Raw genomic sequence first — 17,798 nt, 5'->3', positions numbered from 1 at the left:
AACCACACCCTTTCTAATACACCCCAGGATGCCATTGGCCTTCTTGGCTACAAGGCCACATTGCTGGCTCATGGTCATCCTCCTGTCCACCAGGACAAGCACTTGTGCACAAGCACAACTAAAGGGGCAGTAGACTACAGCACAGGATTTTTAAAATTATTATTATTATTAAAACAAACAAAAAAACCAACCAACCAAACAAAAACACAAACAACAACACAGCATAGAAAGGGACACATTAGGACAAGGGCAAGTACTTCATTCAGCTGTATCATAAGACCATAGCCCAAGTTACTCAGAGGAGGGGAATCAGAGTAGCACCAAAGATTGAGTGACACTATGAAAAATAATGGTGTGTTCACTAAAACCAAATAAGCTTTAGTTCAACATAATGATTTTGCCTGGCAGAGTTTGGTTGTTGTTTTTTTTCATCTTCCACCTAGATCAACATCTCCTTTGAGAGGGGAGAGCTTTCAAGCATCTCAAGCACCAGCCCTCTGGACAGCAGCTTTTTTGAGGGTGGGAGCCACAGGATGAACCTCATTGCCCCTGATACAGAAAAAACCTCTTCCAACTCTTCTGATTTCAGAATACTTTCCAAAAAGAGGGGAATGCCAGAAACGGATTTCATTGCTAACTGTACCCAAATACCTGTTGCTGTGATGAACTTGCTTAATAACTTCTCACATGCAGTGGTGGGTACTCTTCTGCCATATAATCAATGCAAGGGCCTGATTTCTTTCTGGAAAACAGCTTTTCTCACAGCACTAGCTGGTCACTCAGTCACCCATAAGGACATTTGGAAAGTTTTTAAACAAAATTAAATGTAGATTAGCTCAATTTAAAACAGGAAAAGGAAAGAAAAAAAAAAAAAAGAAAATTGCAGCCAAGACCTCAAAGCTTTTGTTTTGTGCAAGACCATTGAAGTCATTGTTACTCTTTTCATCAGGCTGTCTGACAGGGCTGTCTCTGCAGTGTGAAGCTAGTTCTGAATAGACCATTTGAAGCAGTGTGCCACAATTTCAAATGTCACAACAATAACTGTTGCAATTGAGAGTGGATAAAGTGGAGCCCTTCCACCTTCCATTATGGTTCATATGTCAGTTGTGTCAAGGGGATTCACTTCCCCCTCTTGCAGCTTTGTACCTCTGAACAGAGAGAGGGTAAGAACTTCTTTCCTTTAGCCTTCTAGTGCTATTATACTGACCAAAATCTAAGGTGTCTCTTTATTTTCGAAGGAAAAAATGGACAAAACATGAAATGCACTAAATTTTGTACTTCAGTCTTCAGGCTGCATCTATCCCCTTATAATTCCTGGGCCACAGAATCACACTTATCCCTTTCAGTCCCCACACTTATATCCCAAAGACCTGCAGAGCTCTGTCAGTGAGGCTTGAGGTAGTGGTGGTTGTGATAGATCCAAGTGCTCCAGGAGAGCCCAAAGTGACTCTGATCATCAGAGATCATGCCGCAGTAGACTCATGCCTTGAAATTATAAGCAAATTCATAGTTTATTTTATTTTTTTTTAGGAATTAAGAACTACAAAAATTCCTGTATTTAGGAAACTACAGGCAGCTATTTGACAGATGTTTCATACGGACTGAAGTGTGAAGGCATTAAAAAAATAACATATATATATATATATATATATATATATATATATGGAAAAATGACAGAATTGTGGAAGTACTGACTTCATTACTTTTCTGCTCTTATGGCATGGTCTTTTCTGATTGTGGCTACTTGAATGTAAAAACATGAGTATGACCTCAGTGTCTCTTCTTAGAACCTTGCTGAAGCAGCCAAGACAATTCCAATTGCTCAATTCCAGTTAGCCACAACTGTGCTTTCTCTTCCTGCAGAGCCTTCATGCCTTTACTTAAAGAGATTCAAATGGATTATGCATTTCCACATGAGATGCTAAAATTTGAAGTGTTGATACATGTGAACACCAGAATAAATGCAAAATACTCATGTGTTAGTGGCTTTTCTGAATTTGATCTAAGAGAAAGAAGGAAACACCAGAAAATCTGCTAGTAGAAAGCTTATGTTCTCTAATCCTAAGAGATCTGGAAGAGCATCAGAAACTGTGAGCATGTTTACAAACTCTTTTCTTGCATATTTTAATTATATGTTACCCTTGAAACCCACTCAGAGACTAGACTCTTCCTGTCTCCCCCATTTTGTGCCCTTACTCTTCCTGCAGCATCCATGTGATGACAAGTACCTTCTACCCTGGTGACATGCACTGTAGTGTCACCTACTGCCATGCATGGTCACAGAGAAGACTGCTGCCAGCTCGAGTCAGCCACAGGGACGGAAAATGGGAGAGGCAAGTAGATAAAACTATGTCTACAGCTGCTCCAGAATCATAGAATCATAGAATGCCAGGTTGAAAGTAACCTCAAGGATTATCTGGTCTAATCTTAACATTTTTGGTTGATTTACTACAAACTTTGTCTATGCTGAAAGGGCAAAGGTTTTTGTGAACCATGTTCTGTGCAGATGATGGTTAACTGTCATGATGTTCTGTTCCACAAGCACAGGGGAAAATACTGCTGAAACTTTCTAGTAAATACCTACTAATATGTGCATCTATGAGGTGGTAGGTTCATGAGGGTCTTTTTCATTTCTAATAGAACCTGAGAATCTTTCATGTAAAATCAGCAGTAGTTTCAAAGTTCCTGGTGGACTTCACATACTCAGCAAGATGTTTGGACTAGCTAAGGTATTAAAAAACTTCTCTCTGTACAGACTTGATGTTTACTGTCTTTCACTGGTGGAATATCCTTAGGAATTTCAAGATGTGTGGTGTGATTTATCTTCTGCAAGAGTTGTGGGGGTATTCACTAGTCATCAACAATTTATTATACTCCATATGGAATAACAGAATTTGGAAAGAGATAAGAGAAGGATGATCTCAGAATGGGGCCTATTAGAAGATAAGGATCGTGATTCCCCATCCTCCTCCTAGGAGATTTTATTCAGACCTGCATGTTGGCTATAACTCACAGAATACACATAAAATTAGGGCCAGTCCCACTGAAGAAGAGGAAGAGGGAACTGAAGCTATATCCCTGGAGTAAAGTGCAATCACTCTGGGCTTCTATAGCTTCATTGTACGTGGCAGTCCCAGCCACCATTGATCCCAGCAGGAAGGGGAGGATGAGTATTTCAGAGCAAAAGGGGAAAGAAATCAAATCCAGATAGAACAAGATCACACATTTCATTTGCATCTGCATCATCTTTGAAGTTGTGGTTGCAGTTATTGAATGGAGATGACTGGAAATGTCTTTCATACCAAAAGGACCTGATTGCACTGAGTTTCTTATTTAGCATGTCAAATCAATTAGCTGCTGTTTGGACAATGCTTTGAAAAGAGGAAGCAAGATATTACATACACACACACACAGAGGCACATGTGTATCCCCACAACCTTCTGTGCAATTAGTATCTGTAAGAAATGGAAATGGAGGTTTTAACTAGCAGAAGAAACATACAAAGCAGATATTTAAGGCTTAAACTATTTTGCAGATTTTATTAAATTTAGCAGAACAAAGACATCACATAAGTTTTGAGAAAAACAAGTGAACAAACAAAAAGAATAAAAATAATGAGAGAAATATTCTGAAAATATAGCTGATTTTAAAAGTTTTCACTCTAAGCCAAGTTTAAAACTATACAGGTACCAGTTCACTACAGTCTTATAGGAATTGGAACTTAATGCTTGTGTATCTTGTTTTAGTCTTCCAGTCTTCCATCAAGTTGCAAGTCTGGTTGTACCAAGGCAAGACTTACATTTTGCTTTGCTTATTATGTCATAGCCAAAAATAAATGGAATAATGGGTAACTATTAATCCCTGTGTCAGCAGAATTAAACTAGGTGTAAAGTATGGTGAAACTTTAAAAGAAGAATAAGATATTGTAGTGCCAGATTGCTACAAAATACCCTATGATTCAAGAACATTTGGCAGATCTTTGAAATCTGTTACATTAAAGGTGCACTTGGTTGGCACGTTTTGGTGTCTTATATTGAAGATTTAAACTATATCTCTGGCTCTGATGTTATTCTATAAGTTTTTCCAGAATGCTCTACCAGCTGGGCCCTATAAAGTTACTCCTGTCAGTGCAAACACACATATGTATAAGAAAATTGTTTGCCTCTTCTGACAAATCACTCAAGACTGATGAACATACATTTATAACTAAGATCTCAATCAGAAAAAAAAAATACCTTGAAGTAATATTTATGCATTTTGCTAATTTCATGTCATCATAACAAATTGTACTGAAGTTATGCAGGCAAGGAGGGTGCCCCTACATTAGCACTACAGTTTGGCTCAGGAGGACCCTTCTAAAGTGAACATTCCAACAGCCTCAGCAGCCACATCTGCCATCACAGAGCAGTCTCAGAGAGCACACACTGCTCTCTCCTGAGATGAGATGAAAGCAGAAGGTGTTCTCCAGCTGCTAATGAGCTCCCAGCCAGCAGGACCAGGTTAGAGTAGATGGGAACACCCCACAGAACAATGCACACACCTCATACCGCAGATCCTCAGCACCACTTCTCATCAGCTCCTGCTAAGCATCATTACTGGCTAATGTAGCCAGTCCTAGGGAATTATTTCAGTTCTTCTCACTTCCCCATCTTTCTGCATAACACTGGTTTACCAATTCATACTTTATTGATTTATATTTTCAAAGAGCCTAGGAATCCCTGTGGAATCTCAGGGCTTATCTGCATTAGCTGCCAATGCAGAAAACAAGAGCTTCTCCCCAGATATTTTCTAACTAGCTAAACAGGAGACAAGGGATTAGATAGAGATGGATAGACCAATTACTGTGAAGCTACAGTGCAACAGGAGTCAAACTGGTCTGATCAGAGACAGAAGCCACCTTCTCATTACTGGAATACAGAGAGGTGAGGGAGATTTAGGCAAAACTGAGAACAAAGACACAATTGTGTTTGACATGACAGAGAAGTATCACCAGGGAGGACAGAAAGAGAGGTCATAGCTATGGTTTAGGAAAATGCTTTTTTACAGCAATAGTCTAGATGGATATAAATGACCCAAAGCTAAAAAAAACTCCAACTCTGTACCCAAAATGCAGTCTGAGTTCTGTGTGACCTGAACTAAAGGGTAAGGCTCAAACCTTTGGCATGAGATAACAATTCCTTCCTCTATCCAGAATCACTTCAGAGATTCAAACGTCCTCTTTTAACACTTCCATTACCACACATATTCCATGTCAACAGCGGAAGCATAATCTTGAAATAAAAATAGAAACATTCCTTTTCACTTGAAATACTTGGACAGTGGTGCTTTCAGCTGGAGAAGTCTCGTGACATAAAGGGACCTGTGAAAACTAAAACAAAAATGACTATGTAGCAGACAAGTGAAAGAGGATATTGATAGGGCTGTTATCACCACAGTGAAGTGATTTAGAAGGCATGAATTTAATGTACCAGCTGTTCCATTTGCTTTTCCTGCTTTCAACACAACATGCATAAGTGAGGACACTGTGGAGCTGTCTTCTCCTGCCCAGGATGGGAACATGTCCTGGTCTATGAGGAAGAGAAAACAAGAACTCTGATGACACCAAGCTAGCTTGGGTTTCGTCTAGAGACTGAGTCTCCCTTAAACTCACAGGTCTTCACCCTGACTAAGGGAGATCTTCAGCAAAATGAGCACTTGCTTCAAGTTCTCAGTGTACTTCCAAACTCACAATAAAGAGCCTTAGTGAAAATAAGGTTCAGGACTGTAAGTGCAAAGCAGTTTGTGGTAGAGTGTTTCTTATTTTCAGAGCACATCAGTGAAGAATCATATCCTGTGCACTTTCAGCACAGGAAACGTTTTTCAAATAGCCACACATCTTCCAAAAGGATGCAACATAATTCCACATTTTAAACCCGGGCAATATATATAGTCCATCTTTTACATCTGCAGACATAGACACCCTATCAAATCAGGATTATTGTTTTGTTTTGTTTTTTTCTTGTTTTGCACTTTGTGGCAAGAACTTTTAAGATTAATTTATGAGGTAAGAATGAACTTAAAGTTTGTTCTATAGTTACAGTAGGGTGCAGTCGGTATCAGGGCTGTGGCTGGGTGCACACCCTGCACACTTAGGCATTAGTCCTCTGGGTGGTCCCAGAGCTCCCAGCTAGTCTCTGCAGAGATGGCAAAGAAGACTGAACTGAGATAAGGTGATTATCTGAGCTCTAAGCTAGACTCATAGCAAAGCCTTTGTCTAATTCCTGCACAAGTTACTCAGATGAGAGTTTTGGGCAGTCCCGGAGACTTCATTGGACAGTTCCTGCTGTGCCTCAACCATTTGACAGGCACTGCTCCTGTGCTTCAATGTGTTAGCATCTAGGATAGAAAATCTGGGCAGGACAGGGACTCCCCCAGGCAGGTCCTGCTGTAGAATTAACCAAAGTGCACAGAGATATTTGTAAACAGTTAACAGAAACCTTTCCTATAGGTGCAAAAAGGTTCATGTAGTGGAATCTTTTGTACAGAGCCAAAACAGAATTTGCAAGTACCTTACCATAACCAATAGTGCTGTTACTTGCCTGTAATGGAGTGGTCAGGTAGGACCCCAGCCCAGCAGGATCACATCAGATGAGCAGAAGAGTGGTTCTGTCCAGCTGATGATGCCATTGCAAGGACCGTCACAGCAGAGACTCCCATCACCTTCTAGGCATGACTGGTCATTCTGTTCAACAGCCTTGATTCCTCATATAAGTATGACCCTGTGCAAAGATCCCAATAAATTGGTTCAGCAAATGCTTCATCCACAAGTGTCTACAGTAGTTCTAGCTGTGCCCACTCTCATCCTGGCAGCTTCAGTTTTTCACAGAAAGAGCTGCTTTGCCCAGCTGCCTACTTTGCAGAATCAGGCTCTACAAGATATCTCTGCAACATGGCAAAAAGTCCTTAGGAATTTCTACTTGTACTTCTACAATACTTTACGTACACAAACTGTGCCACCCAATCAGCTCACTGCCCCTAAGCTCCCAAAGATGACCACAGAAAGACTCATATATTGTGCAGCTGAACTTTTAGCTTTAGTCCTGTATCTGGTCTGAGTTTTGGACAAAGATGATTATTGCTTTTACTGATATTTGGTAAAGGTGTTTGGCTACTTTGTGTGTTCAACCTGAATGAAAAGGTACAGAACCAAGCAAGTGTCACCTGGTTCCATCACAACCATTAAATGAAAAGCCCAATACAAAATTTCTTGGCCAAAGTCCAATTAACATCATGCTGGTTTATATAACTATATTATTCTATTAGACAAAGGATAAGGCATCAAGTTATAAAATTAATGAGTAATCCTGATTTCTTTGGCAGCTTTAGCTGGAACTTTGTAAAGGCGTTTGTTAGAAACATTAGGATCACTATGCATTGTCATTCAGATTAGATAAAGTTGCAATTAACTGACATTATTTTATAGGACATGGCTGTCCAAAGTAGTATTTTAGCTAAATTAATGCAGTAAGAGTCAGTTTGTCTGTGGAATTGGCTTGTAGAGGAACGGGGTAAAGTTCTCTTTGCATGGGAGGATTAGGTTCACAGCACTCGTCTCTGCAGCAACATTAGAAGATCCGTGACCCCAAATCTATGCTTCTCCAAAGCTTTCACTAACCCTCAGAGCCTGCAGAACATAAAGCTTTCCCACAAATGTCTTTTTGCCATCACACTTGTTAATGACAGTAGTAGTTTCACAATTACTGGCTGTATGTCTATTACTATGGCTGCTTTGTTAGTAGTTTGTGTTTTGTATTACACCGTCCAGCATAAGAAGTCACCAACCTTTTAAATGCTAAACACAATATGAAAACACAATATACAAACATCATGTAAGTAACACAGAAATAACATCTTGATGGCCAAATTCCTTCTGACATGAATTTCACATAGCCTTTATTTACTGTCTGGCATCAACTGCCTGGTTTTTCTCTTAGAAGGCACCGTCTAATTTAAAATCCACTCCACATTGTTTTCTTTTATATTTTGGAGAGTAGTCACACAAAAATAAAACTGTCTACTAGTAAGATGTTACATAGTATTTTTTCTGATATCTCCAGATAGCATATTTATCTTATCTTCCTGAGCACTAGTGTCATGGTTAAATCAGAATTGTGCATCTGTAGTAGGAAGCGAAAATCAATAAACCTTCAGAAGATCCATTCCTGTATCAGTTAGTACAAAGTCACAAAGATTCCAAAAAGGAAAGTAAAAAGAATGGGTAGAAGTGAAGCAACCAAACAAGACCTAAAGCTCTGCCCCATAAAAAAGACAGGAACGATATCAACACAACTGCCACCACCACCCACGTACTAAGGGAGTGTACATACTTTTATAACAATACCACTAAGCACTAGAACAGCCAGTTGACCAACAATACTGTAATTAATAACAGATGATAATAAAAACAACTATCACAAACAAACAAAATCTCCAGGGTGCTAAATACATGTAGTTTAAAAAGAAACTTTAGAATAACTAACATGCCACAATTTGTTCAGAATTGAATTTTTTAACCCTTAAGAGGTGCTAGGCCAAAATAAAATCTAAGAAAGTAGTCACCTGATTTTTCTAATTGCATCTCAGTAAGAAGTAATTTTCACACTTTGAAGAACTAGTCAAATTTTTACCTAATAAATTATACATTCTGAAATGTAATAAAATCAGTATCTTTCACAGTGTTTCATGAAAAACCAAATATCTGCCCAAATAGCAGGTTACAAAGGAATTCACACTGGATTTAAATTAGAAGCAGATTCAAAACATGAACTCAGTTCAAATTCTCATATTTCCCCCATGGGTGCTATTTCCACTGGACCATGTTCTGTTCTATTGTCCTTATGTTACTGTCATCTCTGGCTTGGACCAGAAATTTCATCCTGAAAATAAGCACCTTTTATCAAAAAAAATCACTTATTCATATTGATCTATTCCCACACACAGAGCAGAAAATAAAAAGGAAAAGAATACTGACTTTATTAATTTCACATTGCAAAGCGATTTCCTCAGAAAAATCTGACTCATTCCTAGAATTAGTTCACAGCAGGTGACAAAACAGCATCATCAGCATTAACTCAAGGTCTTCCTCTGGGTTTAGCAAGCAGCCTGGAAGAAAGTACACCCTTTTTTATAACTAAGGCATAAATCATCGAGGCAGACAGCTTAGTAATTGTTTACAGCTGATCATAGAAACCAGCTATTGCTCTGAAGAAATTGCAATTTGGTATTACTAGAGAAGCAAGGAAAAGGGATTTATTATTATTATTATTATTATTATTATTATTATTATTATTATTATTATTATTAACCTACAGGACATATGATGTGACTCTGTGACTTCACAACAATTTCATACTTTATTTCAGGTAGCTGAGAGTGGCATGAAACCAGTATACTCAAGTAAAGAACTACCCGATGAAAAAGATGCCAGTAAGTACAGAGAAAACTGTAAATATGCTAATAATCACAACACATCTGCTAATGCAGGCTCTGCCTTCACCTCACTACTGATATCAAACCAGAATCGATGACTGTTTACTAGATGTAGATTTTATTATGGACATCACAGAATCACAGAATGTTAGGGGTTGTAATGGACTTCTGATGATCATTGAGTCCAATCCCCCTGCCAGAGCAGGACCATCACAGAATCTAGGACAGGTCACTCAGAAATGCATCCAGATGGGTCTTGAAAGTCTCTGGAGAGGGAGACTCCACAATCTCTCCGGGCAGCTTGTTCCAGTGCTCTGTCACCCTCAGAGTAAAGAAGTTCTTCTTCATGTTGAAGTGGAACTTCCTGTCCTCTAGCTTGCATCCATTGACCCTCGTCCTATCACAGGGCATGACTGACAAGAGATTGGCCCCTTCTTCTTGATACCCACCTTTCAGATATTTGTAAACATTAATAAGATCCCCTCTCAGTCTTCACTTCTCCAGTCTAAACAGCTCCAGGTCTCTCAGCCTTTCCTTATAAGGCAGGTGTTCCAGTCCCTCAATCATCCTTGTAGCACTTCGTTGGACTCTCTTAAGTAAATCCCTGTCCCTCTTGAACTAGGGAGCCCAGAACTGGGAAAGGAGGTCCTCTTTTGTTTTGTGCACCAGGACACAATGTCTTCTTATCATCAATGGTCACTTCCAGGCTGGAGTGTGGTCACTGTTATTATGGCCATCATGGCATTACGGCCATCATGGCATTAAAATTACTATGGCAGCACAGTAAAGAATTTGAAACACAGACAACCTTGTTTATGGTGCATTCTAAAGTGTCTCTCAGGCCCTGATGGCCAGATGTCCCCACACGGTTCACATCTTCCCATTTCTCCAGCCCAAGGGTGTGCATCTCCTTTTAAGAGTACTTTATATACCTTCATGCTCTATCACTATTTATTACAAGTGTAGGCTCAGAAGTGCTGCCCTGCAAAGCGCCCTCAGTCAGACATGCCTAAGTGTGTAACCTTGAAGTGCATTTCTCAGATACATTTGTGTGGAAATGGCAAAATGAGCAGCTGTGGGAGCCAAAATAGAAACTTTCAGGACGTCATCCAGCCACTCTACCATTAAATTAGGGAGGCAGCACATGGAGGTACCCACACTATTAGTATATAACTGCTGAAGGAAAGGATATGAGATGAACGCACTAAACACTCAGATATTCCCAGTCTCTAGTATGAGGTTTTATTAGTACAATTTAAATTGACAAAACTCAGAAGTTCTAGGTAAGCTGTTAAAGGATGTGAAAGCCAGTCTCTCTTGTCCATTGTGTCCGTACATGGTGGGTCCCTTCCTCAACTCTGCTCCACAGTCCATCAGTTTTCACTGCTCTCTTGGTTTGAATAAGGGTCGCATAATCACCTCTGTGTCCCTAGGAAAATTTTCTCCTCTCAATTCACTTGGCCCAAAGATTGCCCCTCCTTGTGAAGGGGCAAATAAGAAATAGAAAACCCCATCACAGCAGATGGCCCCATCTTCATCAGAGCACCCAGAACATGGTACCTGCACAGTGGGCAGCACATGAAACAGCTACAGCAAACCTGACAAGGTCTTCTTTCTAGTAGCACCTTCATGACATTTTAAAATACAGTAGTCAGCTACACCAGCAGTATCTGAAAGGCCACTTTCCTTGGATTCAGTACAGAAATTGAGATAATTTTACATTTTACATTACAAAGGTCAGGTATGTTGCCCATTTGCAGTGATTTAGAAGTCACTAGGCACCAATGGACACCACTTAGATGTACATGTTCAGGATTGTCAGGTACAAAGACATTTGATCAAAGCTTGCATTTAAGGAAAAAGAGAATTACCTAAGTCATATCATTTAATAGCAGTTTGTGCTACATGCACAGATACTTCTTCTCAGTTGACCTGTAGTAACTTGTTTAGATCATGATAATTTCATCACCTATCTAGGTCTTCACACAGCACAACAAGGATGCAAAGGCTTGTAATCCCTGCTGGTATAAAAGTGAGGGCAAACTACGTAAGTCACTAATATAAACATTCAGGAGGCATACTGAAATTTTACTCACTATCCCATTGTTCCCCAAGCTGGAGCCTTGCAATGATGACATCAGGATGAAATTAGGAATCTGGAAATCATACAGTGAGCTTCCTGGGGGGAGGAAAGTGAGAAGACGAGAGAGATGGATAAGATCCAGTGCTATTAGACAGTAAAATAGGATCTGCAAACATATATCTCTGTAAAGTAAACATTGAGAGTGTCTGCAAATATATGTCACCGGATTAGACCCATTGGCTAAACACTGGAAGTTTAATACAGATAAATTATTCTTTTAGAATTTAAGTTTAAGTAAACAGATGTATTTACAACTAGTTAAAAATCCAGTTACACAAGATAAAAACAAATAGAAAACCCCTCACTACTTTTCACTCAGGTTTTGCAGAGCTGAAAAGATGTCTATTTTGGAGGCTATCTGAATGCTGTCAGCGTAAGCAATGAGCTGTGCCCTAGAACAGATCCCGTTACTCCTCAGTTCCTACTGCTTTCCAGATGTTCCCCTGACTGCTCCTTCTGGCCTGCTCCAGGGCAGCATTCACTCTTGGCACTTAGTCTTGTGTGCAGCCACCGTTGGCAGGCCCAGGTACCTCTTCCAACTTTGCTTCCTACCCAGATCACTCTGATGATCCAGCTAGTGGGGCAGCGGGCTGTAAACTCAGCTTAGCCATAGCAAACTTCATGGGCAGGTGACTTAGGTGGAGGCATCACTGTGTTGGTAGAATAATATTGCTCCTGATAGATGAGCTGGTAGGTAATTCAGAAATGTTTTGAGTATCTGTGTGCGTCATTGCACTGGGCTCTGTTAGACAGGTGCTACAGCACACCTGTGTAGGTCCAGTTCCATCTCTAATGAGCCTTCTGCCCATACAGAGCTGAATGAAGATGATAATGTCCAATTAGAAAAACTGACATGGAGGTAGGAAAATGTGGCCACCTTTAAGGTTAACTCCTTTCTTCAGCTCTGAAGCAAAAGTGCAAGTGTCTACTTGTGGGAGGTTGGAAACTAATTACAGTCAAGTTATCTAATAGACTGGACATATTTTATCAGCAAGGATATATAATACCTGGTAAAACATACCAGGGTTACTGGTGAATCCTCACCATGTGGCAATTTTTAAATCTATTTTTTTAAGTGGCAAGTAAGAATTCAAATAGGAATTCAGAGTGGGCCTGGGAGCTGCTGTCCTTACTGGGCCTTGTGGTCTTTCCTGGCCATTAAACCCAGCAAGCTGCTTAACATAATAATGCCAGAAGCTGCAAGATTGTGGCTTGCGCATGGTGTCAGAAGAACACGTAGTTTTCAAGGCACTCCCAGTGCCTTGAAAGGCAGTTGGGTCCAGACTGGCTACTGACAGGGGGAGTGGCTTGCAGATGTATTCCCTTGACTTCCAGATTTCCACCCAAAAGTTCAACCCTTTAATCCAGTTCTTCCAGCTGCACACAACACTCTGGCACTGAGATAAATTTTTTGCTTTTATAGGGACATTACAAAGTTAGCCTTCTACCCTCCCTTCCTAGTTGTCTCTCCCTTTTCTTCATTTAAATTTCCACTTTGAGATTCTGTTTACTCCAGGACAATCTATCACACCATCTGGCTGCACCATTTGACTAAAATTCAAAATGAAACACAATAGGCTGGAAATTACTTCCAGCTCTCCAGGACTCAGGTGGCTCCAGTGCATTCAGGGAACTCTGGCTGGGACTGAGTCAGCAGAATCACCCGCATCTCTTTGTGGGGGGAGTGCAGCTGCAAGGCAGAACACAAAAACAAAAACACCAACAATAAGAGCTTCCTTGTCAGCCAGCTGAGTAATAGGAACATTTCCACAGCACACAGGACACTCTGCCCTCATTTAGAGTGTCCAAGAAATGTGATATTCAGCAGGTCTCCTTCACTACCGTGTAGTATCTTTGCTGCTTGGTGCTGCCTTAAAGACAAATGAGAAGGTTTTTGCAATTAGAATTAAAAAGAGGTCCTTAAAAGTGTGGGGAAATCATATATTTTCCTCTGATGCTGCAGAGACTCTAAAAGCCAACATCTGAAAGGTGGAAGCAACTCTCTTTTTCTCAGTTAAACTTACATAGGTCTATGACTCTTCAATGAACTTTTCAGTCCCTGCAGGGAAACATCATGAAGATCCATGGAAGTGAACAGTGTTTGGCCTGTATACCTTGAGCAGATGAAACCTAGGTGAAACTTCTCTTTTCTTACCCCTGAGTACCACCGAGCTTGCCAGTAGAAATATTATTGTCAAGAGAGACAGGCTTGCCACAGGACAGCTCCAGTCCCCAGAGACTTCAAATCAAACCTAGAAGTCCCTCTGAACTAAATTCATACTGCAGTGTGAACAGCCTGAGGTTTTGGACAAGGGCTCAGCTTCACTTCTTTGTCCTTACTTCTTGCTGGGGCCTTCTTACTGCCTCTTTTGTTTTCTTGAGGAATTATTTTGAGAAATGAGTATTCTCGGCTGTCTGGTTTCTTTCCAGGGAGAGGGTGATTCCACTAAGGCATCCTCCTCTCCTTCTTCCTTGCTTCTTAATTCTCACAAATTTAGCCAAACACCGATCCCCAAATACACAGATTCACCTGGGGCCACTGCATGGACCAGTACTTCATTCTCCAATGGCACTAGTCAGTAAATGCTTGCATAAATCCAATTATTTTTCCTCTAAAGCACTTAGGGCCTATACATCAGACTAAAATTTCATATTATATTTCCTTATTTCTCCCACAAGAAAAAACACAACACAGTTACAGGTGTCATAATTCATGTAATTTCCAGTGAAGGTCATTAGTAAGTCAGTGAAACTTAACAATAAATACATATCAATAAAATCATTGGGCTAACTGGGCTGTTGCCTTGATTTGCTCACAGAAAAAACAAGATTTCAGTGTCTATCTCCTTACTGAAGAAGTTTGGTTTGCATGAGCTGATACCCTACAATAAAGAGCAAAGCCACTGCAGTGATGAGAATAAAAACAGTAGATACGAAGGACTTAGGACTGTAAGTGTTTTGACTATCCCATGTATTGCTAAAAACTGTACAATTTCTTAAAATATAAGTTTTTTTACTGTATCATTAGCAAGATTAAAATGTATTGACTCTCACAGGACTGTCTGCTGTTCTGCATGTTCTTTGCAGTAGTACTGAAAAATATTTCAAAATGCGTATTTTTCTGGATTGACTTCCTTTGCGGTGTACTTCAGTGAGAATACCGAGTTTTTCTTGACGTTGGTAGCAGAAGAACAGCACATATCCAGGCTCCTGTGAACTCTCTGTCCCTCAGACCAGTTGATCCCATTGTTTTCTTTGGTCGCAGTGTCAGAATCGTACAACTAATTGCTTGGTTATAGAAATCAAGCAAGTTGGCTTGCCCCATAAGTCTGAAGTGCATGGGAAAAAAAACAAAGCTGAAGCACAAATGTTTGTTCAGCTCCCATGGTTTTTCAAAACATTGACCTAAAACCGAGGCGTTTGCAGTGGAAACGGCAGCCAAAGCCCAGAAGAGAGCGCAGCAGACGCAGCTCAGGCCGCGCTCTGCCTGCTGGCCAGGTCAGCGCTGCAGGCTGAGGGAGCAGCAGCTGGATCCCCTGAAACACACTTGGCTTTCGGCATATGTTAGGACGACAGAGACATCTCCTGGACAAACTGTGAATTTGCTCTTTACTCTTCTGTAAGCTAAATAACACACGAAGAAAGTTAGAAACCTCTGCAATATAGTTGTGTGCTTAGATACGAGGACCTCTCCCGGTTCAGTATTTTATTATTTAAAATTAGCTTAGAAGTACTGTGTCATTGCTATCAAGAGGAAAATAACAGGGTACCTACAAGTACTCATCAACTCATTTCACCCCTAAACTCCAAAGTCCTCTGGTGGCTCTGTAACTTCTTAGATTAGCAGCCACATCATATTGCTATTGCTCAGAGGTAAGTTAGTTTCCTCTCTTGTTCAGAACAAAATTTATTGTGCCATATTATAAAGCAAGGCATTGCTTCTAATCTTATCTAGTACCTTACCAGTTCCATGAGATGCAGAAAATTAGTAGGAAATCTATTACTATGTTCTCCATTAGTAGCAATTTCCAAAGTGAAGTGCTATCTAGGTGGTTCTATAATAGTACTGATTGCCTGAGTGTGAAGCCCCTGGTTGTTGCTCTTCCAGGAGAAGAACAGCCACATCTTTATGATATATTTTTCTTCCTTGAATGGAATTTCCTAGATAAACTCTCAGTGACACAGAAGCTAAATCACACATTTGATACAGAGATAAGGTTGTTCTACCTCATCCAGTTTTCACCAGATTATTTTGTTTCCTAGCGTTATGTTAAGATTAAAAAAAACAACAACTTTTTGAGTTTATCAACAACTCCTCTTAGATGAGCATAAGAGAAACAGAACCAGTAGACTTCTGTGACTGACTGCCCCAAGAATCATGAATGGATCCTTAAATAAACCTGAGGTCCCTGTCCTGTCTGAATTGCTTTGTTTCATGGCCAGCATTACTGCAGAATAAAAGTGGAATATTATGGTTGGGTCTGGAGACAACCAATGAGCAATGGTGAGAAGTTATAAAGCTGTGTGTGGATTACTATAGCATTTCCAAAGATTTGAATGGGAAAAAATGAGCATTCAAAAATAGATGGACAGCAAATGGAGAGTCATTGCTGTCAGCTGCAAATATCAAGGACTTGCACCTAGATTCCACCCACTAGGGTTTAGATACAGAATTGAGTTGATGCACTTAAGGACTCTCAAAATTCAAACTATCATTGAAGGCAGGGGAGGCAGAGAGGCAAATCAGCCTGCCTACATACTAACTTGTCTCCCCAAAGTGCACAAGTGTGTTAAATCATCTCCTCAGACATCACCTCACCACAGTCCACATTAAAGATGTGGACTGGGAATTCTCTCTGCATTAAGACTTTAGATACTTAACTTCAGTTAAGTATCTAAATCAAAGTGTGATAAATCTCTTTTTTTTCTGTCAGTACAGAAACAAAAGCATTCCAAATGCTTTGGCAGGAACAGCTGCAGACAAAAAGCTAGTAAATCTTTCTTTGAGGGTAGGCTGATTTTAATGTTTATTTATATTGTCTGTTAATAGCATTCCTTTGCCTGAAAAAAGCAATGATCAGGTAAAATCCAATAATTAGGTAAAAGCACAGTAAGACTAATGCAGTGCTATCCAAACTACCCATCAGTTCTGAGTGATTTTGGATTATAGAAGTTTAAGGTATTAAACAGTTTGCAGTGAGATCATAGTATTACAGTGGGAATAATTTCTTCTGTAACAATTAATTTTTCCAATTACTTTCAAATGCGTGTGCTCTCAGATTTCTTTGTACCTCATCAAAGTTCCAATTAGGCTTCACTGATTTGTTACCATTTTTTCAAGATTTGATACCCTCTCAATGCACTAGATATCAGTTCCCTTCTTATGGCTCAAATCTCTCCTATAAGCTTTGATCTTGTCACTCACTGCCACACAGCAAAATAAATATTTAAAAGACATTGATTCCAGAAAACAACTTTCCAGTAGCTCTTAATAGACAGAATCATAGAATTGTTGGGCTGGAAGGAACATTAAAGATCATCTAGTCCCAACCACCCTCTGCCATGGGCAGTGACACCTTCCTGTAGACCAAGTTACCCTGAAGCCAAGATTCAGCTTTCTGCAGTGTTCCTTTTCCTCCTGTTTTAGAGCTCTCCATTCCTGATACCTCTTGCACAATTCTTCCTGGCCTATTAGCTGGTTTTTACCAATCAACAGAGAAAAATAAAAGTCCCAGAGACTGCTCACTTTTCCCTCTTCCTAGGACTTTAGTCTTTTTAGGTCTATTAAGTGTTTACTGTACTGATAGCAGTTTTGTTACTGCAATAATTATTGGTTTGGGTTTGTGTTTTTTTGCTAGAGGAACAGAAAAGTGAATGAAGCAGAAGTGATGCATGTGGCTTGATTTCTTGCATAACTATTTATCATTTGCACTTTATGACCTTTTTGATTAATGCTTTATTCTACTTGGCTTGTAAGAAGTTGCAGAAGTTTCCAGATTTTATGTCTCTGTACACCATTAAATGTCATCCTGGCTTTCCTCTTCTGGGCCTGATAATGATGGATTATGGTAGCAAAGCCTCATAGTGAATGAATACATGGGCCATACTGGCTTTTAATTCTTAACAGAGCTGTAAATGGATCAACTTTTTTTTTTCCAAGACTTTGTAAATTACAGAATATTTTTTA

The sequence above is a fragment of the Apus apus genome, chromosome 2, assembly GCF_020740795.1.
Source record: "Apus apus isolate bApuApu2 chromosome 2, bApuApu2.pri.cur, whole genome shotgun sequence".
In the NCBI taxonomy this organism is placed as follows: Eukaryota; Metazoa; Chordata; class Aves; order Apodiformes; family Apodidae; genus Apus; species Apus apus.
This window is presented reverse-complemented; position numbering follows the sequence as displayed.